Genomic DNA, 26,878 nt, shown 5'->3' with positions numbered 1-26,878 from the left:
CCCAAAACAATTTAATTTTTTTTTCAACAAACAACTAAAAAACAAGGTCTTTGAAGGATTTTTCAACTGAAATAATTTGACAAATTTCAATCAATTTGTGAAATGTCTTAGTCAACCCAAACCTACATTTTTTGGCAAAAAGAGATTTTAGCTGAAAGTTTTGTGTTTCTTTTTCCTGCTTTTGTTTATTAAAATAGCATCCACCGAGCTGCTTCAATTCTCCAATTATTGTTTCTCTCTTTCACCCATCCTTTCTTAATAAGCTTTCCTTAATTTACCAAGAAATAACTTTCTGTATTAATATTCAACTTTGCAAGTACTATGCCTATTGTACCACTTTGTTCTGAACTTCTCATCGAACTTTGTCCACGGCAAGCCTTTGTTTTCTTTGTGCTGGATCCTGCAAAGTGCTAAGCATTTAATTTTATTTATGTCAGAGATGGTGCTAAACCATTGGGTGCTTTAAGCAGGAATATATTGCCCCCCCAACACATAATAAAAAGCTAATGGGGGGCCCTTTGGGCTGCTCAGGGTCCTAAGAAATTGCTTAGTGTGCTTCTGCCTAGTGTCGGCCCTGATTTACGTTTTATGCTCATTATTTAATTAATTTCATGCATTTATTTATATTTAAACATCACAACAAAATGTTTATTCAAGGCTCTCGGCATCCAGACAGCTTGAAAGGAAAAAAAAATGTAGCTTGGGAAGATCTGAACATTTAAATAAGATGTGAAATAGATGATAAAATCATTATTGGTTACTGAAAAGTAGAAAGAGAAGTACGTGTATTATAATTACAAAAGTATGTGTACTGTACACAAACTAAGGACTCAATCTGGCAAAGTGCTGAACAGTCTAGCCCTGATCCTGTGAAGCACTTAAGCATGTGCAGAACTTCAACATCTGAGGAATACCATTGCAGCACTCTGGGTCTTCGTCTTTACTCCATCTTTTTTTACATCCTGAAAATGGCTACAACAGCATAAAGGAGCCCTAAAAGTTCCATATGCAACTGGTGGAGGATTACCCCAGTTGAGGAATTGCAAAAGCTAGCAAAAAGGCTGCCTCCTGAGGACTCCCTCACAAGCTGGGGTATAAGGAAGCATGTCGGGAGTAAGGCTGAAGATGAGAGGGGTATGTTGGAGACAGGTCCACAGGAGACAACATTATGGAAGATCTGGGAAACATTGTGGCACACAGTACATTCCAGAAAGGTTGCCATAACATAGACATGCCTCCAGAGTTGTTAATTTACCTCAGGGACTACCCCAACCCCAGAACAGCCCAGTATTGGGAAAGTGCAAAGGTGACATAAAGCCACCATAGCCATTCCCCTACCTTCAAGCTATGAGAAATCAACTCTGATGAAGCTTCCAATTTGGACTGCCTTACTTTCATTACCAAGTTTCATTTTTTCCTTTTCACATCAAATGTTTACACTAAGACAATTTTCATATGTAATAACTAATAAGCCAGTATACTAATCAAGGCTGTCTAGCATGCATCACAAGTAAATCACATTTGTTTCTGAGCATGACATTAATTGTTCTGCAACTGTTAACAATAGTTGTTCAGCAAACAGCACTTTTAGTTTAAAGGAAGCCACCCAGTACCCAGTTGTTATGTTAAATCCTTGGCAAGTACTTGTATTCAGAGAGAAATCAGCACGGAACACAGAGAGATGCAAACCCATGAAAAGTCTTTATTGAATTAACACTAAAACCAGCCAGGACTGGCTGAGCTATCCCCTAATAGTCTAACTCTATTGCTATGGCAACAAGCTAAGCTCTGTTGCTATGGCAACCTCTGCAATTAGGCAAGACACAAAATACACAACACCAGTAAAGTTAAATACTGAGCAGACTAGTTCCCCACTGTTTCTTAACTACCTCCTTCTTACTCGACTGATCTCCACAATACCTTCCTTACAGCTCAGAGGAATCAATTCAGCAATCCGTCCCTATTAAACAAATCTCTCAAGCATGTATTTAACTTTACACATATGCTTAAAATTAAGCATTATAGATATATAATAAATTATGTTTAGTAGGTTACTTTAAAAAAAATCTTACCCATACGTCCATCACGAGGTGGGCTTATCAATGACAGTCTTGTTGCACCAGTCATTGTCTCAGGCTAAGAGCATGGAACGGAATTAATAATAGGGTAATACATGTGCTATTTATTAATGCACTGTAACAATTAAGGTAAAACATTTTAAATACTTTGATATTTGCTCAAATGTGAAACTACTCTTCATGCATAGTAACTTCATGCATAATGGTATGTGTATGCAACATTCATGCAGTATGAATGTAGTGCAGCACATATATATGCTGCCTTTATTTTCAAAAGGGTGTCCATACATAGTGATTTCTATTTCTCCTCCATGCCTCATTTCTATACTCGGTAGCCTCTCAGAACCTTATTCCTAGCAACCAGTACTTACAGTAATTCAAAAAAATAACTCTTTTCAACTGAGCATCAGATATTTTCATTTAACATATATGGCTGTAAAGCAAAAACTCTCAGACAAAATACTGCATTAAAATAGAGGTAGGGTTGATAGCGTATATTAGTAACTTAAGGGTAAAATAATTACAAGACTGTTCAGACCCATTGTAAAATGAGAACAAAGAAAGATTAGAGGCTAGTTCCATTAAAGCACAAAGTTAAGGTTGTCTGAGTGCTTTAACTGTGCATTTGCATCCCTGAAGATGTTGAGATGTCTTTTAAGTTTAACCTTAACTCTGAATTTCCAGCATAAGTAATGTTTATTTTGAGGTGTAGCTCGATCTATAGATTATGTATTAATTATATTGATTGCTTAAGATTTCCCAGTTATCACTTTGAGAATAGTCAGATTCTTGTCCCAAGATCAAGTCCAGTATCATTCAAATTACTATTTAGTTGGGAACCCCGATGTACACAGCCGCAACACTCACACCATAGGAACTCCTCTATACACACAAATAGTTTATTAATACATTTAGCAAAGTCACAAACACTCAGTAAGATAAATAGAGAGACTACAGAACATACATCTGAACATCCATATATTCACATCATCCATTGCAGAACAACTGGAAAAGCTAGCCATTGTCTTCCTCATCACCTTCCTCATCATCTCCAGTGGCCATCATTCCGACACCTCCCCAGGGTTATATCTCTCTTTCCTACGGCCCACAGGCGGGATGCATCTTTTATAGTATGTTACACTGACACCACTATAGCTAATACATATTCAGTGGGGGGTTTTCTCCTTTTTCTTACTTGTATTTCTTCATCCTACTAATGTTGGGGTGTTCTTCTTCTATAGGTAAGTATATTAATAAGTGTAACTACCATTTCAGCTCATGATCATATCTGACACCTCTTGCTTAAGTGGATTTGCAGTTATTGCTTCCATGTTCCTTGCGGCAGTACTTACTGGAACATTCTAACACCTACCATTGAGCAAGCTCTTCTTAGTTCCCAAAATCTAAAGGTAACTGTTAATCTATGCCAAGGGTTACAGCCTACTTAACCACATTTATGCTAATTTATGCCTCAGCTAATATCTTACAGGATACAGGCCTGTAGGTTTTCTTGCATTATGGCTGAATATAATGAAAGCAGCTGAATATAATGAAGTCAAGGCAGTGAATATAGTAAAGGCATACTAGCCCTATGAGCTACAGAGGATGATTACAACATTCTTGTAATGTTAACATGCTTGGATTCATTTCAGAACAGATTTCAAGGATTTTGCTATATGACTTGGCATGATGTGGCTACATCCCTATTTACTGAATTCAAAGGATGGTCTATTTAAAACTAACTGCTAGAATTTACCAACTAGTGCTTCAGAAAATCATCTTTGTTCAGAAAATCATATAAGCACTTAAATATGCTTAAAAATAAGCATGTACTAAGATGTTTCCTGAACCAGCGTCCATGAGTCTAATAAGAGTTGCTTTTTACAATGATTAACAGAATATAGGAAAACCCAGATTTATATACATAGAAATGAACTCACTTTTCTCATTGGGGAAGGTACAGGGTCAACCTCCATTGACTCTATCCTACTAATACAAAATAAATGTACATGTCATAATAAATGACAAATCTATTCTAATTAAAATAATATTATTGAAAATTATATGTTATAGCCTCACATTAAATTTTACTTCATGAATGACAAATAATATATTATTGCAGTATTTGTTGTACTATTTTAGTTAATATAAATAAGTTCATTTAGAGCAGCTTCATTTCTATAGACAATAATATTATTTTGAAATATGAATAACTTATTGTTTTAAACTGTATCAGTTATAAAATATGGGGGAGTTATGGCTGGGATTTTGAAAGAAGCCTAAAGGAATGAGGTGCCAAATCTCTTTGAAATTTAATAGGAATTGGGCATCTAACTCCCGTAAACTCCTTTGAAAATCCCAGTTTATATGTATAAATGAGAGGAAAGCAGATTAAAAACAGCATTAGAAACAGATATGAAAAAGATGTCCAATATTTTAAAAAGTGATTAATAATTTGGGGTTCTTAACTTCAGACACCTTAAGGGAGTCCTAATTAATTTCAGAAAGTGTTGGTCTCCCACAATCTGAAAATCAGATCTCTTTAAATCACCTCAAATGGAGCTCCAAAAATTGAATCTCTCAAAAACAAGTGACTAGACTTTTGAAAATCTTGACATGCTCTTAAAGAAATTAATGTTCATTGTATTGTCATGTACAACTTAAATATTAGAAATGAAGATACTGACATGATAGTGGTCTCTCTTGGACAAAGTTCTGCTCTGATTTATAATCTGTACAATTCCATTGAAGGCAGTGTGGGGTTTTTGCAAAAGTAAATCCATGAGGAATTTGGCCTTAAATTATTGTAGAGATTGAAATGAAAATATAGGTAGGAATTATGGTCCAAGTTTGGTACAATTTAAGTACATGCCTAACTTTAAAGATGTGAGTAGTTCCACTGAAATCAATGGAACTACTCACATGCTTAATGTTGGGCATGTGCTTTATTAAATTGCTGAACTAAGGTTTATACCAGTAATACAACAATATGTAGTGCTTAGCAGACTAAATTAATTGCCTCCTGAATTCATTGACCACTGCAAAAGGTCTGATTTCCTCTCCATAAATAGCTACCATTATCATCAACTCATTAGTCTTACCATGAGGAGAGACTAGATACTAAAATTTAAAAATATATTAATATTTGGGCTCATAGCCAACAGGACACACACTCTGCTAAAATAATGGCACAATATAAATGTACGAGATTTTGGACAAATAATAATTTTAAACTTCTCATTTTTCCTAAGGTTTTCAGTAATAATTAATGGATCTGTACCTACATTTCTGAAGTTGATGGGCGGTTGGGATGAAGTGAGTATGGAGAATATCCATTCTGTTTTGCTGAAGGAACTAAAATAATTAAACTGAATGTTAGAGTATTGTTACAATCAATGGTACATATTTCATAGTTAATGTTTTAAATTAGTACTTCTCTTACTGGAAATAGAATTTCTAACCATAGCAGAAACTGGTGGCCGAGTAGTTTGTTGGGGAGGTCTCATGCTAAATGCAAAACAAAAGGAACAATAGACATAAATTAAACAAAGAATGTGCTTGAGTTATATAATTACCACCTATTGCTCTTTTAACATGCCAAAGTTGTTCATAAAAATAAAAAACAATGCATATGATTACCTATAAAGTCTATCATATGTGTATTATGTTGTCCACACCAATCCCTCTATGCATAGCAATATCTACTTATGGTAACATCTGGCAGACTATCTTATTAAAAGGCCCAATATTAATGTACAAGTAATTGTAATTAACCCTGCAACGTTAGGTATATGAATTCCCTTAGCTTTTTTAAATAAAGTTGTCAAGAAAAAATATTGACATATGCATGTTTATTTACAATTAATTAACATATCATCATCCCTATGGGAAGCAGGAGGCTCTATTGTTTGTTTTTCAGAACTTCTAACATCCACTGGAATTTTGGTTGAACGCAGAAGTTTATGCAGAAAATGATAAGTCACTTGACAAACTTGCCAGGCCCATCAGACATTTTGCAAACATTGGTAGTTAACAAGGTGAAATTTAAAAAATTGACTTTAAAACTCCACAACATACAAAAGGTATCATTCTGATATTCCTAAATTTCCCAGTGAATTACTTCCCATAAATACCACCTATATTTGGACATGGCAAGAAGCACTAGTTTCCTGCAAAACCTTCCCAACAAACAAAACTTGAATTTTCTAAGCCTAACTATTTTTGATATATAGCTTGATTTAAAAGATAGAGAGACAAATTTTACAAAGGGACAAAACTCCTAGCAATCAAACTCTCTGGTACTTCTCAAAATTCTTGTCACTAAGATAGCTATATCTCAGGATTGGCTTGGCCAATTTCCGTGAAATTAGTGCAAAATATTATAATATACTCCCTTCCCTTATGTACTAATTTGTATTTTTTAACAAAAATCCTCCCCCTTATTTTTTAGAAAAAAGTCAGAAATTCAGTTTATAACAGAAACATGATTTCCATTATATGGAGAGATTATACACAAAAACATCAACTCTGACTTTAAAAATCTCATGCGCAGAGTCAGGACACTTCCTTTCCCTTCACTGAACCCTCAGTGTACAAGGAACTTATGACATCTTGAGATGGAGTTCAAAAAGAATTGTTGTCAAATGATCAGAATAGGAACTTTTGTTCCCAGCTCAGGAAAGGAGAATGATCTGGTGGTTACAGTATAGAACTCACCCTCATGTCAAAGGGACAGAAAAGAGAAATGGAGAAAGAAAAATAATTAACAGCAACTAAACCCCTAATTTAACTTACACTTTTTTCTGGCCCTTTGACACACACATTATATCAAATTAGACTCTCTTATACTCACTAAAAAAGTCTAAATTTGAGTATAAATGAGTCAAAGTTACTGTAAGGAAATCTATCATACAGTATGCCATTTTATACACACCCTCCTCATCTCCATTTCAGTTAGGCTGCATCCCCATTTACCACAACTTGGAAGACCTTTCCTAATTACAGATTGTCCCAGATTTCTACTAACCAGAGCAGTTCAGAGATCCTCCATACCTGGATGCAATGTTAGAGTCTGTGTATAGCTTGAGCCCAGAGAGACTGAACAATCCAAACAGCTGTTCTCACCAGGAGAATACTCTTGTGATCAATGGGGCAGCTACTGTAACACAGGCCTTATTGATACCTCCTGGTTTTAGAAAATCTTCTCTGTCATTTCCACAATATCCTGCTTCCTGTCATGGGTTAGGAAAATTTTGAATTGATCCATGACTGTATCCATGCACTCCAGTTGTCTCTGTTTGACTTAAAGAAGTTTATCTTGATCCACTGTAACTCCAGACCTGGACGGACTGTGGCATGGACTAATATTTTGATCCCTTTCAAGATGCTACCTTTGATCAGTCTACCATTCAGATAGGGAAACACAAGTACTCTCCCCTTGTGTAGTTACAGTACTTGGCCACAACCACCAAAAATTTTCTAAAGCTCTGTAAAGACAATGATAGCCCAAAAGGCAGTCACTGGAATTAGTATTGTTCTCCCTCTATTACAACCTTCCTGTTGTGGGGCCAATGGTCCTTCAGGAGAATTAGGGCCTCATTGGCCCATGATAACCCTGTGGCCTACTCCTGGGAGCAATCAGGTGCTCGATGTTGTATTCCTTAAACTAATTAGGATTAGAACAGCTGAGCTAGAAAGAGATTGCTATGACAGCATCAGAAAAAGTTGCTTAGAAGAAAGGAGGAGAAAAAATAAGAGCTCTCTCTAGCAAAATTCTACAGTTTCTGCAGGCTGGAAGGGGTCCACAGTGGGCAAAGTAGGCCTCTGTGGGGGCAAGTCCTGAATGAGGGCTTGGAGTTGATGGTGACAGCCCTAAGATAATTGCCAGCATGTTTATGCAGCATTTTGAAGTGAGCCTCCCAGGTTGAGTTGACAGACTTAAGCTAGCAGGGCTCATGGTAGTGCTCCAAAACTAGCTGTATACATAGCACTTTGAAGTTGCAGCTTTGGCTGGAGATTAGGTTCCAGCCCCAACCCCTTCTCTAGGGTTCAGTGCTCAAGCTCCACCCCAAGCAATAGTATGAGACCTGCTAACCTAACCCAGGCTGGGAGGCTTACTCCAAAATGCTGTGTAGACATACCCCTGGGTCCTTGGGGAAGGAAATAGTGCCAGAGTTTCTCTCATTATGCTGTGGGAAGAGAGCTTCCATAGGCCTCCAGACCAGAGAGTCCTACAGAAGTTGAAACTGGCTCCTGGGTAAGGAGTAAGAGAGAGAGAGATCTGGTAGAAGAAATCCATGGGGAGTACAGAAGACCCCCATGGGGGAGCCTTAAGTTAAAGCCTTCAATGGATAGAAGAAATTCATGGAGCATAAAGTAGATTTCTTTGAGGGTGAGCCCTGAGTTAGAACCTACAATGGATAGACAAAACCCATGGGGAGCAGGTTAGGCTCCCATGGGAGAAGTTCTGGGAGAGGGGTATAAGTAAGCAGGCCATTTGTCCATTTTTTAACTAGACAGTCCTGCTTTTCTAAGGTTTGTCCCCTGTGCAGTACTGAGACAAAACCAAACACGGTTTTGTCTGATAGTGGATGTGGGATGTTATTTTGAAGAGCACAGTGTTTCACTCCTGCCAGCATGACCTTTCACCCATCATGCATGCAAGGTCACACTGGCAGGGGTGTGGTGATGTACTCTTTAGAATGCTAGCTCCATGTGACATGAGTTCACACATACCATGTATATGAGGTCACGCTGGCAGAGACAGCAGTGCAGTCATGTAGGTGTGTGCAGGCCCACTCTGTTCCTGGAACTACCAGCATGTCCAATATTCTGGGAATGTGTGAGTGGCTATCCTATCTATAAGTGGGAGGAGGGATACTGCAGAGGTAAACTGCCAGAATCCCTGGGAGAGGGAGATAACATAAGGAAACCTTCTGGAGAAGAAATAATTAGTTAGGCCCAAGAGAGGCTGAAGGAGAATCATTCCTTTGGATATGTTAGGACTTTCATTTGGACTTTTTTGTTACCCTAGAAGGGGGTTTGGATTTTATGTGACTTGGCTGGAGAGCTGAGCCATAGAAGATCCACCAAGAGGCAGATGGCCAGCAAGAGGCACTACGGATGGTTAGTACCCCTCATGCACCCAGCAGGGGATGAGGACCCCTTCCAGCATCACAGGATGAGATAAGGGGGTGCTACAGACAGTGAGTACACCACCTTAGACTTCCCCTGAACATAGGACTGCAATTCTGCCGAGATGGTACATGGGCCACGAAAGGAAGCTGGGGTGGCTACTTACTTCCTCCCCTTCTCTATAGGTAGAATAGGTAGAATCTAAGCCATAAAAATTGCCTGTCACTTCTAGATGGGAAGAATACATGATTACATCAAATCCAACAAATCTGCCAGTGGTACATACACTGAGAGAGGCCTAATTTAAAAGACCATTGTTTTAATACTTTCCACAATGTTGAAAAATGCTTGTCTCCTACTACAGTAAGTAATTTTCAAACATACATCCATTCAGATCTGAGTAATTATGCGGAACAAACATAAAATATGCAGAGCAAAAAATGTTAACTTCCTAGAATACTTATTGATTTCAATGTTAAATAAAAAGCTTGTTTTCTGTCATATTATATTCATATATGAGTAGGAAGAGGTAGGATAACAGAAAACATCATTCATTCATTTCTATAAAGCTTAAATAATAAATTCATCTACTCACACAAGTATGCACCATAGAAGAGAGAGGCAAATAAGCATGATTCTTTTTTGTATTTTAATGTATATTACTTTTTGTGAAACCTGGGTATTCCAAATAGAAAGAATACTTCAAACTTATCTTTACTGTGCTAAGCCTCTTACCTTTGAATCTGATGTATCTGTTGTGTTGCCTTCTTAAGAGATTCTTCCAACTTTGCAATCTATATGATATAATCAAAAATTTAAACAAATTCTATTTGTGTGAGATAGTTTGATTGTCAAACACATAATTTTATAAAGAGTTTACTGATTGCATCACATCTATTCTTAGATATTATTGCCATGCCAAGCTATATTACTACATAGAAAGAGTCAGCATAGTAGTAGGTATTTGGCTTACAGCCAATTTTATTGTCTGTGGCTAACGGAACTTGCCAGAAACCACTTGAGGCATCCAGCCTGGAGAATACAGTAGGAAGGAAATCTTCTAGTGTTTGGAGAATACAGTAGGGAGGAAATCTTCTAGTGCTGGGAGGATATATTTTTCTCTCACTACAGCTTCATAAAGTCTTTTAAGATCCACACATATTTGTATTTTCCCATTTTTCTTTATAACAGATACTATTGGTATGCACCATGTAATTGACTCAGAGATTCTTCTCAATTATGCCATTCCTTTCCATTCTCTAACTCAGTCTCAATAAAGTAAGGGGATGGAAATTCTGTGGGGTGTATGTCTGCAGTATGGTTCAAAATTATCTCTTAAAATTATTTTTAACTACATCTCCTTTTAAAAATCCAACATCAGCAAATACTCCATCAGATTTTTCCACCTTTCTCACTAGACCCATTGTGGCAACCACACTGCGACTGAAGAGTTTTTCAGCCTCTAATCATATACACATTAAAATTAAAACTTTCATCCTTGAATGTTGTTTCTGTGCAAAATTGTCCAGTCCAGTTCAAAATACCTCCGGGATTATTTAAGACACTATCTGATGGTTTCAGCTCTGGGAAAGGTTGAAGTTGATTATAAGTCCCTTCTGATATGCCTGTTACATCTGCACCTGAATTTATTTTAAAATTAACAGTCTGTCCACAAATATTCATTTCCACCCTCCAGGCTTGCTGTGTCATTACACATGATTGATCCCAGAAAAAAAGGGATCTTGACTCTCAGTGGGCTTTTCCTGTAGTGCCTTTGAACAGCAGACCACAGCAAAATGTCCATTTTTTGTGCATTTACAGCATTTGGCTCATCTAGCTAGGCAATCATCCCTTGGACTGTAATCTCTTCTACATCTTGTGCATCTAGTCTGAAAAGTGTTATTTTGCCAGGGGCTTCTCTCACATTTCCTTTGAGGATTTATTACAATTGCTTTTTGCAGCTGTGCTATATCATCTGTCATGAGTCTGTTTGTAAGTTACTTCCTCTAGGTTTCTTTCTGGTGGCCACAGGTCTCTAATTTGACTTTTAAACATTTGCAATTGTCTTGTTATTTCTATTACTGTGTGAATGGTTAAATCTCTTTTCATTTGCAATTTCTCTAACAGTCCCTTGTCTAACGCCTGATCTACACAAGAGAGTTTGGTCGACCAAAGTCAATTTTAATTGACAAAACACTGCTGGTGTACACATTGCACTCACTGCCTCATTGATGCAATCCCCCTATTTTTTCAACAAAAATAAAACCACCTTGACAAGAAGTCTAGAGCTTTTATCGACAAATGTTTATTGACAAAGTGCCTGTGTAGACACCGCGCCAGGAAGTGTCCCACAATGCCCACTCTGACCATCAGTTTGAACTCATTTGCCTTCAGCCTCCCACCACTCCCCTTTTAAAGTTCTGGGAATTTTTGAAATTCTACTTTCTGCTTGGTTGGTGTGGAGAACTCACATCGCATCTTCCCAGCTGACCGTGGCAGCCTCACATACTAAATACTCTCCCACTTGGACCACACCAGAGCTGCTGGATCTGATTGGCTTTTGGGGAGAGTTGGCTGGGCAGGGCCAGCTCCCCTCTAGCCATAGGAACTATGATACCTACAGCCAGATTTTTTGAGCCATGGCGGAGAAGGGCTATAAATGGGACACAATGTAGTGTTGAACAAAAAGCAAGTAGCTGAGGCAGAGCTACCAGAAGGCCGGGGAGACAAACTGTTGCTCTTGTGCAGAATCAAAGAGCTGCCGCTTGTATGAGGAGCTGGAAGACATCCTAAGCAGTGATACCATCTCCACCCACAAGACACCTGTGGATACCTCTTTGGCCCTGGGGTCAATGGACACCAGAATCAACCACGATGAATAAGTGATTGACGAGAAGGTGGATTTGCAGGATATCCCGGAGACAGGGACCAGTTCGTTTGGTGAAGTGGGAAGTCAGAAGCTCTTCCTGACCCCAAAGGGTTGCAGCCAGTCCCAGACCTTCAGCTCTGGCGTGCCGGATGCAGGAAAGGAGTGCTCAGGTAAGTGGGTTTTTTTAATCAGATGCTGCTTGTGTATGTGAGATAAAACTGACCTTTGGTTTTTTTGTGTTATACAGGTGGTTCAAGGGATAGAAATGTACAACAGTAGATCCATTTGCAGTGTGGTGGAGAAGCATGTTAATGCACACTAAGATTTTGTGGAAATCCTCCAGAGAGATCTCAAGAAAACTTTCCTGGAGGTAATCCCAAATTCGCAGCTGAAGGTTCCTTGGCAGAGCAGTTTTGTTCCTTCTGCCATTGAAGGAAACTTTGCCGCACCCATTGGAAACCATTTGTGCAGGGACCAAAGCACCACACAGGCAAGCGGCACAGGGTCCCAATTTGAAGCTGCTCACATGGAGGAGATGCACCTTAGCATCCCTGCTTACTATGAGGAGTGAGATATCAGCTTCTGCCTGTGGAAAATGGTGGCACAATTTACAATTTTGTCCCTCTTGACCTGCATCGAGACCCCAAATAACCTTCCACCTGTAACCTCTTCCCCAGGTTTATGGCCCCCTCCTATCCCCCAGGAAAAACTTACCATGCCCTGCTTCATCGTGGAGCTGTGCACTTGCCAGGGGACAGTGAGGGACAGGTATATTTAATGGTAATGCATCAATGCTGTTATTGCACTCATAGTAATGCTACTGTTCATTTTGTGCTTCTACAGATGTGGCCTTGGCAGTCAAACATCCAACAACCGCCAAACTGCTGTAGCTGATAAGAAAAAGACCTTGGAGGAGCAAAGAGAAGATGTTCCAAGAATTCCTCCACTCCTTGGAGGCAGACAAGAAAGAAAAAAGGGCGTGGAGACACATGGATTGCCAGGACCGAAAGGAAAACCAGGAACGAGTGATGGCAGGTCATGAGTGCATGATAAAAGCCATGGAGGCGCAAACGGAGCTGCTAAAGTTACTAATCACAATGCAGACTGAAATCATGTGTGCTTACCCCTCCCTTGCAGCCAATATATAACTGCCATCCGTGCCTTCCACGGACTTTACCCACATGCCTGCCAAAGTCCTGGCCCATCTTGGTACCCCTTTCACTCCACCTCTTCAGACAACTTCCAAAATGTTAGCTTGACTTACACCCAATTGTGATAGCTTACACTGTCCCTCACCACTTTCTCCCCTCCAGCCCCATTTTTGTGTTTGTTGTTGGTTACTGTTATTTAATAAAGACGTAACATTTGAAGAATAAGCACTCTTCATTTATCTCTCGCACACGCTGGTTGCACCTCTCCTAGCACGCTCTTCAAAATGCCCCCCCTCATCCAAAACAGGACAACAACTTTATTGTAAAAAAGCTATGTAGATCATCTCCAGAATCTAGCACTCAGTGAAGCTGTACTGCAATACTCTTCAAACAGCACCATCTAGTGACTAAACATTAGAATGCAATTTAAGCTTTCCATCACTATCATGTCATTAAAGATTCTGTCAGAGTGCATGCATATGCATAAATGGGATGAATTAAGACTGTACAAACAAGTCTGGAGTATTTGACTTGCAACCCTAATAATGTTCTTATAACATAGTTTTTTTGTGTATAATTTCCCAGGCTTCTATGAAAGCAAACTGAAACAATCTCTGCCACTTGAGCTAATGGAGTAACTGGTAGCAATAGTAGGTTATCCTCTGTGACACCCTGTACCCCATGTGACAACCTGTACACCTTTTATATGGTTATGATATGTTTGTACAAAGTATGCCTTGTGAGGTATTGTTTGAAAACTACTAATCTGCTGAACATGATTGTCCTATTAAGATCACGTCATATAAAACATCACGTCATATGAGATATTGCTATCTGATTGTTACTGAAATATGTTGTAATTCTGGGTGATGCCCACAAACCATTTTCTTAGAGACAGAGGCACATTGGCATGCTAGCAAGGTGCTAAAGAGCCATTGCCTTTTTAATCAGACATTCACCAGCAAGAGGAGAGGTGTGACCAGAAATTTACAACTCATCTGGAAGACATCATGGAGCTAACATACACAATGGAACTGCCTGTCCCATGACCCAGCAAGGATTTTTCCAGCACAAAAGGGTTGGAGTATAAGAAGGGGGAAAATTCCTCTAGCCTCCTCTTCTCTCCACCTTATATCACTTTGATCTAACATCAATGAATATCCAAAGAACACTGAACTAAAGGGAATGGTCCTGGGCTAAAAGGAAATCCAGCTTGTGAACGGTGAACTGAGAATTGCCTACAGCATCTGATGTGATGAGAATTATGTTAGCTTCAAATTATATTTAGCTTGGTAAAGTTTAGAAAGCAGCTTGTGGATTCATTTTTTATTTCTTTTGTAACCAATTCTGACTTTTATGCCTTACCACTTAAAATCTATCCCCAAGATGCTCATCCAATCTACCTCCCCAATCTGTCTCACTATGGTGCCTTGTCCAAGTCTTTTTACCCAGCCAGTCCCACTTCTTATCTCGTGCCCATGCTCCTTTCCAGATCTACCTTTCTTTCCCCCATCTCCCATCACTTGTTGCTAGTACCTTGTAGGAAGACGCTGTGGCCTCCCACGGAGCCAGAGCCTGAGGAAGGACACCAGCACTCTGATTGGCTCAACTCATGCCCTGCCCTGGAGTCTGCCCGGCAACAAGGGACCCGGGCCATGATAGGACCACCCAGCCAGGCCAATTGGCTGCTGCGGGGCGGAGCCCCAACAGGAAGAGGAAGTACAAAAGCCTGGCCCCTGAGCTCAGTAGGGCCCAGACTGCTGCCCCCACCAGCAGAGGCCTAGGACAGAACCCAGCCGCCGACAACGAACCCTGGCCCCACCTGGGCCCGGGGATTGGATAGGGCCCTCGAGAAGCTGGACTAGGCAACCCGGCCAGGACGACTGGGCCAAGTTACCCCCACCCCGAGACCGTGCTCTGGAACCGCCGGGCTGGGCCGAGACCCCAGAGCAGCCCGAGTGGCGGGCACCCCCGGAGGCCGGGCGGGATTTGGAGGAACTGCCGGCCGCCGAGCCCCTCCCTGCAGCGGGGCAGGACTTGGAGGAGCTGCCCGAGGCCGAGCCGCTCCCAACATACAACGACCTGGAGGAGCTACCCCCTGAAGAGGAGCTTCCTGCCTTACCTCCGGTTGATGAGGAAGGACTAACAGCGCTACCCCAGGTAGACTATCTTCGTGGCACGGAGGAGGCAGGTACTAGAGTCAGTGGGGAGGAAGTAGCTCAGGGACAGCCACAGCCTGTGGCTGAAGCCGCCTTATAGTCGGTGTGTTGCGGCGGGAGCCCCGCCGACACAGTGGCAGCCGCTTCTGCCACTGTTAGGGCCCTGGGCTGGGACGCAGTGGAGACGGGTGGGCCTGCGTCCCCCTCTCCTTCCCCCTTGTCCCTAGCCACCCCAGGAGAATTGCTCTTTTGACCCCGCCTGAAGCCGTTGCCACCTCCGCTCACCCTGCCTAGGGGTTGGAGCAATAGACTCCTGTTCACTCGCCCTGCCTGAGGGCCTGAGCGATCTGCTCACCCGGCCTAGGGGTTGGAGCAATAGACTCCTTGTTCACTCGCCCCGACTGGGGGCCTGAGCGGTAGACTGAGTGCTCACCCTACATACGGGTGACTTGCCGACACTGATCACTCGCCAAACGCGAGCTATTCCCCTGTCCGTAGGAAGCCACTGTGGCCTCCCGCGGAGCCACAATGCTTACATACCTGTATCATTATCCAGCCAGTATGTCTCCCCGTAGCCTCCTCATCCAACCTCAGTGTTGTCATCAACAGACTCACAATCCCCCCATTTCTCTCATCAGCTCCCAATCCCAATTTCCTTGACCAACAGTCAAAAAGTGCCTTCCCACACCTTGGCTCCCAAACTCCTTTCCTAGCCAGTCCCAATCTCCCCAACGCCAACTCTCAGGTACAGTTTCTCTCTCTCCTGCCCTCCAGTCCCAGGCTCCTTGTCCCAGTCAACTCCTTTTCTTGTTCCTTATTCCAGCTTTTGTCTCCTCTATATTCAAATCAGATAGCTTACTTCCTGCTTGAATGCCAGCAAAAGAGTCCCTGCTTCTGATGCCTGATACCACCCTGGCCTGGAACAGATGGAAGCAGCAGTTATAGGGAAAGTCCTTCTGATTGCCCATAGCCCTAAACGCAGTCACTTTGTGGAGTTAAATGCATTCTCAGGGTATGTCTACACTGCCAAGTGAAGTCGACTTACTTAAAGTCAACTTTCAGCAGCCAATTTTTAGAAGTTGCAGCAGCATGTACACACCACGCTGTTTGCACAGGTCTCGTGCGTCCACACTAACCACACTTATTTCGACTTTCAAAGTAGTGCACTGTGGGTTGCTATCCCACAGTGCAACTAGCTGTGGTGGCTGTTGGGATGAGTGTCATCATGATGCAATGCTGCTTCCCCCTCCCTTCTTCCCCCAAACAAACAGGAAAAGTATTCTCGCACTGTTTTATTACTCTGCGCGCTCCCCATTGCTGCGTAGATATGGAGCCAGCTCAGCTCTGCACTATTATGGTGAGCATCACAAATACATCGCAGCTTATCATTGAGTATTTTCGAAGTAGAGCAAGTGAAGGGTGAGAGGTTTCCCCAGGGTTGGACTGTGGAGGCAGAAAGACTGGCTGCCAATTATGAGCAGCCAGATGCCAGCAGTACGCTGAGAGCTAACCGCGGAGCACTTTGCATTAGGGACGCTTTGAAAACCAGGTTCTGCAATGAGATGCAGGACTGATTTCTGTTTCTGTATGTTGTTTGCCTTTGCTGAACCTCCCCCCCTCCCCATCGATATCTGTACCCTCCAAATCCCTCCAGAACAAGATATGATTTAATAAAGAAACGTGTTGAAATGATGCAAACTTTTATTTATGAACATTCAAGTCATGGGGGAAGAGGGGAAGTTTTCATTCACTGTCTCAAGGGGTAGTGTGGTAACTTGCTGACCAGCTGTCAGCGTGTCTGCCACTGCTTTCTGTTCACCTCCACCAGAGTGGAGGCAAGCACATACTGCAGCCTGGCCAATCTCCTCTGAGACCTCTTGGGGGCAGGGGAGGTGCAGGGCAGCAAAGACCTCGGTTGAGGAGCATTATGGAGGGGCTGCAGTGGAACTCTATATTGCCTCCGCTCCTCCTGAAGCTCCACAAGCCGCTGGGCATGTCTGCCTGGATTCGCAGCATCTCCTGCGTGGTACTGCGATCATGCTCCCGCATTTCTCTGCGACTCTCCTTGTCCATGTCCATATTCTGGGACAAGGTCAGCCATCACTCTCTGAGCTCTGTCTCTGCGGCCACTGAGGTGTTCATGATCTCGCCAAACATGTCATCTCTTGGGGTTTTTTTTCCTCTTGCTAATCTGCGATAGTCTTTCCGCAGCATTTCTTGAGGGTGGAGCCAAGGCCGAGGTGTCTATAGAAGGAAAAAAAATTCACAAGATAGTCATTGTTAGCAGAGTGAAGAAAATGATACAACTGCAACAATGTAGACAATACTCCCCATGCAGTGCACAGGGCAAACACAGACCCTCATTCCATTCTTGACATCCCAGAAGGGTCGGCTTGCTGTGCCCTTACAGAGATGGTAAGCCAGGGGATCCGTGGACAGCGTGGGAGGGGGGCGTATATAGTCTCTGCTTAAACCAACTAAAAGTAATCAAAGTGACTTGGTAGGACAGTACAATGAGGAATACAAAGGTACAGGGCATCTGCTGTATAGCTCTGGTATTTTAAACATGCGCTGTCTTCCCTAGGTGACCATGAGCGATGTCAGTCTCCCAAGGGTCACAAGGAAAGGGAAGATTTGCTGGGCGCAGCGGGGTACCAGCTGTCTTCCACCATGACGCAGGCTCCTTTGATTGCAGTGTGGCACGGCAAAGTATCCTACTGTGGAGGGAGGAACAATGCAGCCCTCCCCAGAAAACTTTTGCAAAGGATAACAGATTACCTACATGAAAATTTCCGTGAGATATCAACTGATGATTATCAGAGCATATCTCATCACATAAATAAACTGTTCCCTTGGTAACCCCCCAGTACAGTCACCTAAATGCCTGAAATCCCCTTCCTGCCCTCTTCCCCCCCAATGTAAAAGGACAGAACTGCTAAGAAGAAAAATAACTCACCAGATGTGCCTTCCCTGGGATCATTAGTGCTGTCCTGTGTGCTGCTGGACTGCTCTGGGGTCAGGAATATGTCCTCACTTTCTGAGAGAACGGACACCCCGATCTCCTGCACCCTGCTCTCCTCAGCCTCCTCCTCCTTATCCACAGAGTTCTCATCATTGTCCATGGATTGTGACCTAGTGGAGATATCGATGCTGCGGGGCGGCACCGTGGTGGGATCGCCACCGAGAATTGCATGCACCTCATCGTAGAAGTGGTGTGTTTTGGGCGAGGAGCCAGAATGGCTGTTAGCTTCCCTGGCTTTCTGATATGACTGAAACAGTTCCTTGATCTTCATGCGGCACTGCTGTGTCCCCCTCTTGTGTCCCTTCTCCAGCATGCCCTGGGATATCTTCCCATAAATGTCCAGATTCAGTTTGCTGACTCTGAGCTGAGCCAGAACAGACTCCTCACACCACAGACTGATGAGATCTAAGACCTCTGGTCAACTCCATGCTGGAGCGCTTTTCGGCTTTGCAGTAGCCATGAGGAGTACAGCGACAAAGCTCTCTCCATGCTGGTAGCACAGGAAATGAAAATTCAAATGTTCCCGGTGCTTGAGGGGAGGGGACATTTCCAGGTAGCGTGACCACAGTACAGCACAGCGCGAATGTCCAGAGCGGTCACATGGGGGCATTGTGGGATACCTCCCAGAGGCCAATAAAGTCAATTTAAGTGAAGTTGTGTCTGCACTAACACTAAATTGAACCAATAAATTTGAATTAGGCGCTACGCCACTTGCAGAGGTCGTCTTATTAAGTCGACTTTTGCCGTGACTTAAGTTGACTTAACTGTAGTGCCAGTGTAGACGCAGGTGTTCGGAGATCGATGTAAGTGACTTTACATCGACCTCCGTCACCAGTGTAGACCAGTCTTCAGCCTTGTCACATGTGGGAGCTGTGAAGGGCTGAAGCATGTTCAGTCACACTGTGGGAATGGGGCATGTGCAATCTGGTCAGCAGTAGGAGCTGTGAGAGACTCAACCTTGCTCAGTGAGGATGGAATCTTCAGAGATTTAAACTGCTAGTAAGTGTCTAATGAGCATGTGAACACTGAGATTTTTCAAAGCCTTATAACTTGGCCAAATTTGGGCAGATTTTCAGGAGAATGACAAAATGCACATCCATGACATAAAGGGGTGTCCCCTGCCAAATTTCTAAACCCTGCTCCAAAACAAGAGGGCACTAGAGCACTTAAAAGAAAAGGTCTCAAGAATTTCTTAACAGGGAGAAAACAATGTTTTTTCTTTTAGCCTTATTCTTGGAAATTGCTGAACCATTCCAGCTGCAGTTTTTCAGAACAATTCAGTGTGAGGCAGGCACATGGCAAGGAAAATACCAGCCCATATGATTAAAGTTTCATGAAGTGATAAGCAACTGAAAGCCGAGTCTTATAATGGGAAGTGTCAGGCAACTTTAATGATAGGTAGTGCTGTGATGCTGAAAGGCCAGGTGCAAGCCCATGCAAAAGCCCCAGGCCTCACTGAATGCTTACAAATGCATAACTGAGAGTCAGGACAATTCACTTGTGTATTAGTATAGATCAGGGGTGACCAAACTGTGATTCATAACGTTCTTTTACAGTTAAAGTGCAGCTCATAGAGTCCTCTATGCACCCCCATTCTCCACCTACCAGAATGGGGTGGGGAGCTCAGAACTTCTGCCCTACAGCATGGTGGTGGGGCTAGAGGATTCTGCCCAGCGGGGAAAGAAATTTTGGGGAGTCAGTAAGTTTGGCCAACCCTAGTATAGATCAAAGTGATTGTTAAATGTATAAGAGTGTATTTTGTGTTTAAACCTCATGAAAACAAACAGGATGCTACATGCATTGTTTTTACTTATCTGTATCCTGTTATAATATAGTAGCAAGCATTTACATTGTTTATATCCCTGTAACTAAATAACTCATCAAACGAGAAAGAAGCCTTGTGGAATTCAAACGAAGAACTCTAACAGAAAAGTGTTAATTTCCAAGCAAGTGGTCATTGTGTGTGATGATCGGCGGTCAAAGACTCTAAATGCATTCCTCACTCTCCGTCATCAAAGGAAGAGCCCACATGGGTAATAACCCAATTAGCTTATTTTTTGTAAGAAGAAACTATAAGTATGGATTCAGAGAAAGATCATTCATTGGACTGTTTGGATTCTAACATGGCGGAATACCTGAACCAGAAGACAGAGGTCCCAAAAGTTATTCTGGATAGCCCTGAGAGACTTTTGGGAAACTGGCAGATTACTACATCTCTGCTATGATTTGGAATCATAGACTGCGACTCACCTGTACATATATTTCACCTGCTTTAATCTCTCAACAACACTCATTTCCTTTTCTTAGCTAGTAAACCTTTAGTTAGTTTACTATAGAATTGGATACCGGAGTTGTCTTTGATGTAAGATCTAGGGTACCAACTGATCTGGGGTAAGTGACTGGCCTCTTGGGACTGGAAGCAACCTGAATGTGGTGTGATTTCTGGTGTAAGTAACCATTTCATTAAAATGTCCAGTTTGTCTGGGTGGCAAGATAGACTAGAGAATCTAAGGGGACTGTCTATGATTCCATAGTAAGACTGGTATAATGATCCAGGAGTTCACATTTGTTACTAGCTTGGTGAAATCTAATTATAGAACATACCACCAGTTTGGGGTGCCCTGATTTCTGACAGTCTGCCCTGAGGTAGGCACTCATGGTTGTGAGCCACTCTGGACAGTGTGACAGGTGCTAACAACTCCCTTTTAATAAGGAAAGTCCAATAAAAATTGTTTTCTAAATATAAACCAAAGTAATAAAGCATACAAAGCAATCCTCCTCCCCACCCAAAGTCCAGTTTAGTTACCTTTCCTTTGTAGTAAGTTAATAAGCGTCTTCTGTGTTTTTCTTGAAATTCTGAAATCTAAAAATAAAACTTGTGTAGTAGTAATGGACAAGTTGAAATCACTTCTGCTATAGTACTTTCTACGACATCAAGGAAAAAGAAACTGAAGTGTAATGCTTAATGCAATCCCAGTTTTTTCTTTATTTTTATAAGTATTTTTTATATCATTTAGGTTCAGATCCAGTAAAAATACTGGCCAGTTACACCATGGCGGCAACTAAATTCTTGTAAAATCTATATATTATAATCTGGTGTGGCCTGTCTGGGAGCTGATGGAGTTATTTTACTGTCTGTTTTTAAGACCATGTTCAATGGGAAATGTAGTTTTCCTACACTGTTTGAAAGCCCCAAATTTATGCAGTATAGCGTTAAACACACACACAAATACAATGGCAATATAAAACGTATTATGTCTTATTGGCCTTCATTACTTGTCTTGTAAAAACATATTCTGTTCAGTACAAAAAACGTGATACATCCTGCTTAGTTGTGAGTAAAGTTTTGACTACTACTCAGTAGTGACTCAGTAGTGACTCTTGCTGAACTCTAAGAATAATTTCCAGCTACTTGGAAACAGGCATATTGTGGCAAATCTCACTAATCTGAAATAGCAGAGTATAAATTTACACACAATAGTATCAGTTTTAGTTTTACAGTGGAGTTAAACACATAATGCATTTTTCCAGGAACTGGAAAACTAGGCCACGTCTGCAATGATTTCATACTGCCTGGTATACATTGTTTTTGCTCTCAGAACTCCTTAAAAGGCAGTAAAAACCCAGCAGTGAATTTCACATTTTTTTAAATTAAAATAACATTTTATTTGGGGCTTGACAAATACAATTGTCGAATTACTAATGTGGCTAGGATGTGATCTGTAATGGTCAGTGCAGACAGCACTTCTGCTTTTAGGTAGAAATATGTCTTTATCTTAGTTTTAAGTGCTGTCTTATTTTTATATTATTTTGTTGTCATAGCTGGGGGGGGGGTCGGATAGGAGGAAGTTCAGTCATGTCTATGTGTGCTAGAATTGTTATTAGCAGTGTGCCAATAAATCATTTAGTTTCTATAAGCAGATATTACAACACTTAGTCTGCAGGGTCAAGTTCATGGTGGGAGTGTAAGAGAAACTGTTAACCATACATTTCAGCTGGGCTGGAAGAGAAATGAGTGACCCTCTATATGCTAGTTTCTTATCACTGTGTCAAAATGGCATGAGGTGTTTTGAGAGAAAAGTGCCAGGCACAGGAAAAAACAAAGGCCTCGGTGCTTGATCAAGAGGCTGAGAGTATAAAATAGAGGAGGAGCAAGAATAACCAGCCTCCGGGTGCCCCTTACAGGAGAAAAAGAAATATATTGTACAATAAAAAACAGAATTCTAATATCATCCAGATATGGGATTCCGTATCCAGGCCATGTGCCATGTCCTAATTAAGTAACAATAATCAAACAAGACTTAACACTTGATTTTCTCTTGTATGTATTTATTTAATCATGAAACTTGGATTTTGTTACATGAAACTGTTCATTTTTTGGGAAATTAAGAAAGCTAAGAGTTCATTGGAAACTATTCAACAGACCTCTGAATAATTATCTTTTGATTCTGACTGTAGTCTTGAAAATTTCTGAATGGGTTCTGATTTGTGCACATTGAAACATTTTCCATAGACCACTCATCTATACAATATCCAAATGCTCATGTGACTATATTTTATTCCCCCTCTCTGAATCATTTTTTTTGTCATAACATATGGTGACAACAGTGATTTAAAAGTCCTTGTTTAATTTCTGTTATAACTAATATTTGATAAGGTACTTTCTTTTTTGCATTGCACACATTTATGCATCACACGTAGCAGTGATAACTATTAGGAGTTTAAAAAACAAACAGTAGCCCTGATGCTTTCTTAATCACCTTGGAATTGTGGACTGAAGAAAGCAAAAGTGGAAGTTGAACTATTCATACAATTTTGCCCTTTACATTGAAGTCAATGGAAACTACTAAACCCTAAGCACTTTGAAAATCAGGCTACGAGTTGCTCAGTCCAAGAATGCCAAAAAACACAAAACAGAACAAAAACCAACCAACTAAACAAAAAACCTTCTAAGAGAAAAAGAAATTAGGAAAACTGGAACTGCTGGACCTACAACTATACTGACAAAGGAAAAGATTTGTTGGGAATGAAGATGTCAGTTTCTAAAAGAGAAGAAAAAGCACAAAAGCATCTGGATTCTGACGGACAGATGGCTATCAAATCTTGCAAGACAAGTTTCATAGGACTCACCTGTGTGATTTCTCCTGAATATTTTTTGCATAACATATCTATTCCCATAAACAGTGATTGAATTTCAGGATTTGTCTGCAGAGAAAGAGAAACTAAATGTTACCAAAATTAATATCTACAATATGGCATTGTAATTTTTAAAAAGATTACAAAATTAGTGACTGAAGAGATTAGAGTGGATATCATACTTGGGGTAAAATTTTCAAAAGTGCCTTTATGATTCAGGGACCTTACATTCCATTTTCAAAAGTGACATGCATTTAGGAGTCTAAATTACATTGATTTTTAATAGGGTACCTTTGAAAATTTTAACGTTGGTATTTAGAAAAGCTTCAAAATACAGCATTACATTAAATGTTCCATAAACTGATTGATTGAAGAGTTGTACATGAATAATAAATGCTAATGCAACAGGTTGTAGGGTGGTATCCAGTGGGAAGATACAGGCATTGAGGTTAAGTCTGGTTTCATTCAATATCTTTTTAATAATCTGGAAGTTTTAAAAAAAATGTATTTAAACACTATAGATAATATATTAAACACATGTGCTTCATACAGCTAAGGAGATTGAATATTTAAAAGTGAATATTCAGGAAATTAATATCTGAAGTGACAGTTTTCTTATACTGGTATTTTATAAGTGAGGCCCCTAATATAACACAATGATGTGCTGTTAATGTCTACATAATGGTGAAATTATTAAATATGCTGCATAATTGTGTTCCACATTGTAAGCTCTCATTCAAAAAGTAAATACCTCCTTATAGTGGCAAAGAAAAACCTTCCAAATTGGAAACTGAGTTTAAAACTTAAAAGCCTAAAACAAGAATTCTGAGGGAAGTGTGAGCTATTTTCATTCATCTGTAAAGGGTGCTGACTGAAGCCTAAGGACAAACTAATGGTCTACATAGCCATATGAATTACTGCAAAGTTGAGCATTTCAGCAGAAATTGCAATGTGACTATCTACTGTTGTTGGATTCAGTAGCATATGTTAAACATTTTGTAGTGGGACAGTTACTTGTGGAGTAACTTCTCCCCCAAATTTTAAGTCAGCTCTACCCAAAAGAAGTAGGAAAATTAGAGTTGCATCCATTCCCCAGTAAGAAAAGTCTCAGCTATCTCCTGAATACCAAAAGAAAAAAAGCCAACTCTCATAGTTACTTTGATGCCTAAATTCTCAGCTGTTCCCTACTCCATTATCAAACTTCCAGAGTTTTACCAAAAAAACTTCTACAGTGCAGTTAACTATTTTCTCTTAAGAAAATGTGGAGCATTTTAATATTTGGGGGGCAGGGGAGGTAATGTATATTAAACTGAATCTAATTTCAAAATAAATACCACAATATATGATGATCGCTTTCTCTTAAATGTTTCTGGTTCTGTGTTCAGAGACAACTAGACAGGATTTCAATTCATGGATGAATAGATGATATAAAGAAGTGGGGCTTTAAATGTATTAGCTGTTTTAACTTTTAGGAGAGGGACGAGCCTGTACAGAAACATAGTGGAATGACAAATATCAGTAGGGTAATGTAACACTTGGCTATCAAATATAAAGGAAAGACAGATTAGACTGTAGAGGCAGGTAAGTAGTGCTATTCAAGAAAGATTTAATAGGCTCAGATGAAATTTCTTTGATAACATTTTCTTTCCTGAAGCTTATGCTGTGGCAGTGCCTCTCCACATTGCCTACTAACATAATGACATAATTGACCCCACTAGTGTTTTACCATGTAAATTAGGAAGCAGTTATTTAGTTCCCAGATACCACACTGAGTGGACAGTTTGTAGACCTATATAAATATAAACTAATCCATTCTAATCCATCTTTTATTCACCAATATAAGAAAATACAATTTCATCCAGTCAGCAGCCATCATATTCATACAAGTACAGTATGCATATTTAAAATGTATTTTTATGGACAAGCTATAAAATCTATTTAAGGTTCTAGCAAAGAGAGAGGCCCTGAATTGAATTAATACTAGAAATCTATTAAAAGCAAATTAAGAACTCCACTAGGAAGAGATTTACAAATCATCAAAAAATAAGAGTTTGTAACAAATGTTTAGATTATTAATTATTGTATAAAGCTATATTGGATGTTTTTATAATATTCCAAAATAATAAACATTGAGACCTTGATTCAGCAAAGTACGTAAGCATATTCTGAATTAATGACCTGTTTGGTGACTGAAGTACAACAATAAAAGAAATGTAAAGGTGACAATCATGCACTAATTGAAAAACGTGACCCTTCAACTACTCAAATAAACAAGGTAATGAGTAGTTTTAGCACATTTATAGGGTCCTATCCTGCTTTCACAGAAGTCAGTTGGGAGTTTTGCCTTTAGTGTCAATAGGGTCAGAATCAAACCCATAAAACTCAGTAGCCATTTTTCCTCTCAGGTCTCTAAATTATAGAGCTCCATTATTTCTTTTGTAGATCCTTAATTATCATTCCTATTGATTTATCTATTAGTTAAGCAAGGCTTACTGATCACCACTAGTACCTTTTTAAATGTTACAGAAATTTGTTACCTTTCAGTCCTCCAATATAGTGGCAGATTTTAATGAAAGAGTTAACCCTTTTGTTAACAGCTCAGTCACTACATTCTTGATGTCGTCCATCCAGTCCTGGAGACGTGTTCCAATTTAAGATTAAAATCCTGGCCCTACTGACGTCAACGGCAAAACTCCCATTTATTTCAAAGGAGCCAAAATTCACCATAATTTATCAATTTGTTGACATCTCAATCTTTGACAGTGATCTACTGATGTTACCTGAAAATAGGGGGTATGGACCAGGGCATGTAACTCCCAACATCCTTTGTGGTGAAAACTGATGAAAAGAAATAATCAAACTTCTCTGAAATGATCTGTCCACTTAATTGCTCATTTACTCCCTGGTAGTCCAGCAGAACCACTGATTCTCTTGCAGGCTTCCTCCTTATGATATTTTTTTAAAATTCTTATTATTTGTTCTTATGTTTTGGATATTTGCTGTTCAAATTTTATGCTTCTTAATCTCCATTTTACGTATTACCTGCCAGAGTCTGTCTGCTTCTGCTGGTTTCAGTTGGGCTGGATTTCCATTTTTGAAAGATAACTGTTTGATTCTAATAACTTCATAGACTAGAAGGTCAGAAAGGACCATTATGATCATCTACTCTGACCTCCTGCACAATGCAGGCCACAGAACTTCACTCACCCAACTCCTGTAATAGACCCCCCACCTAAGACTGAGTTACTGAAGTTCGTAAATAATGATTTAAAGACTTCAAGGTACAGAGAATCCATCAGCAAGTGACCCATGCCCAATGCTACAGAGGA

Source organism: Emydura macquarii, unplaced genomic scaffold (assembly GCF_026122565.2).
Source record: "Emydura macquarii macquarii isolate MOO-44397 ecotype Brisbane River unplaced genomic scaffold, CSIRO-AGI_Emac_v2 contig_2795, whole genome shotgun sequence".
Taxonomy (NCBI): Eukaryota; Metazoa; Chordata; order Testudines; family Chelidae; genus Emydura; species Emydura macquarii.
The sequence above is the reverse complement of the archived record's forward strand: the minus strand, read 5'-3'. Positions refer to the sequence as shown.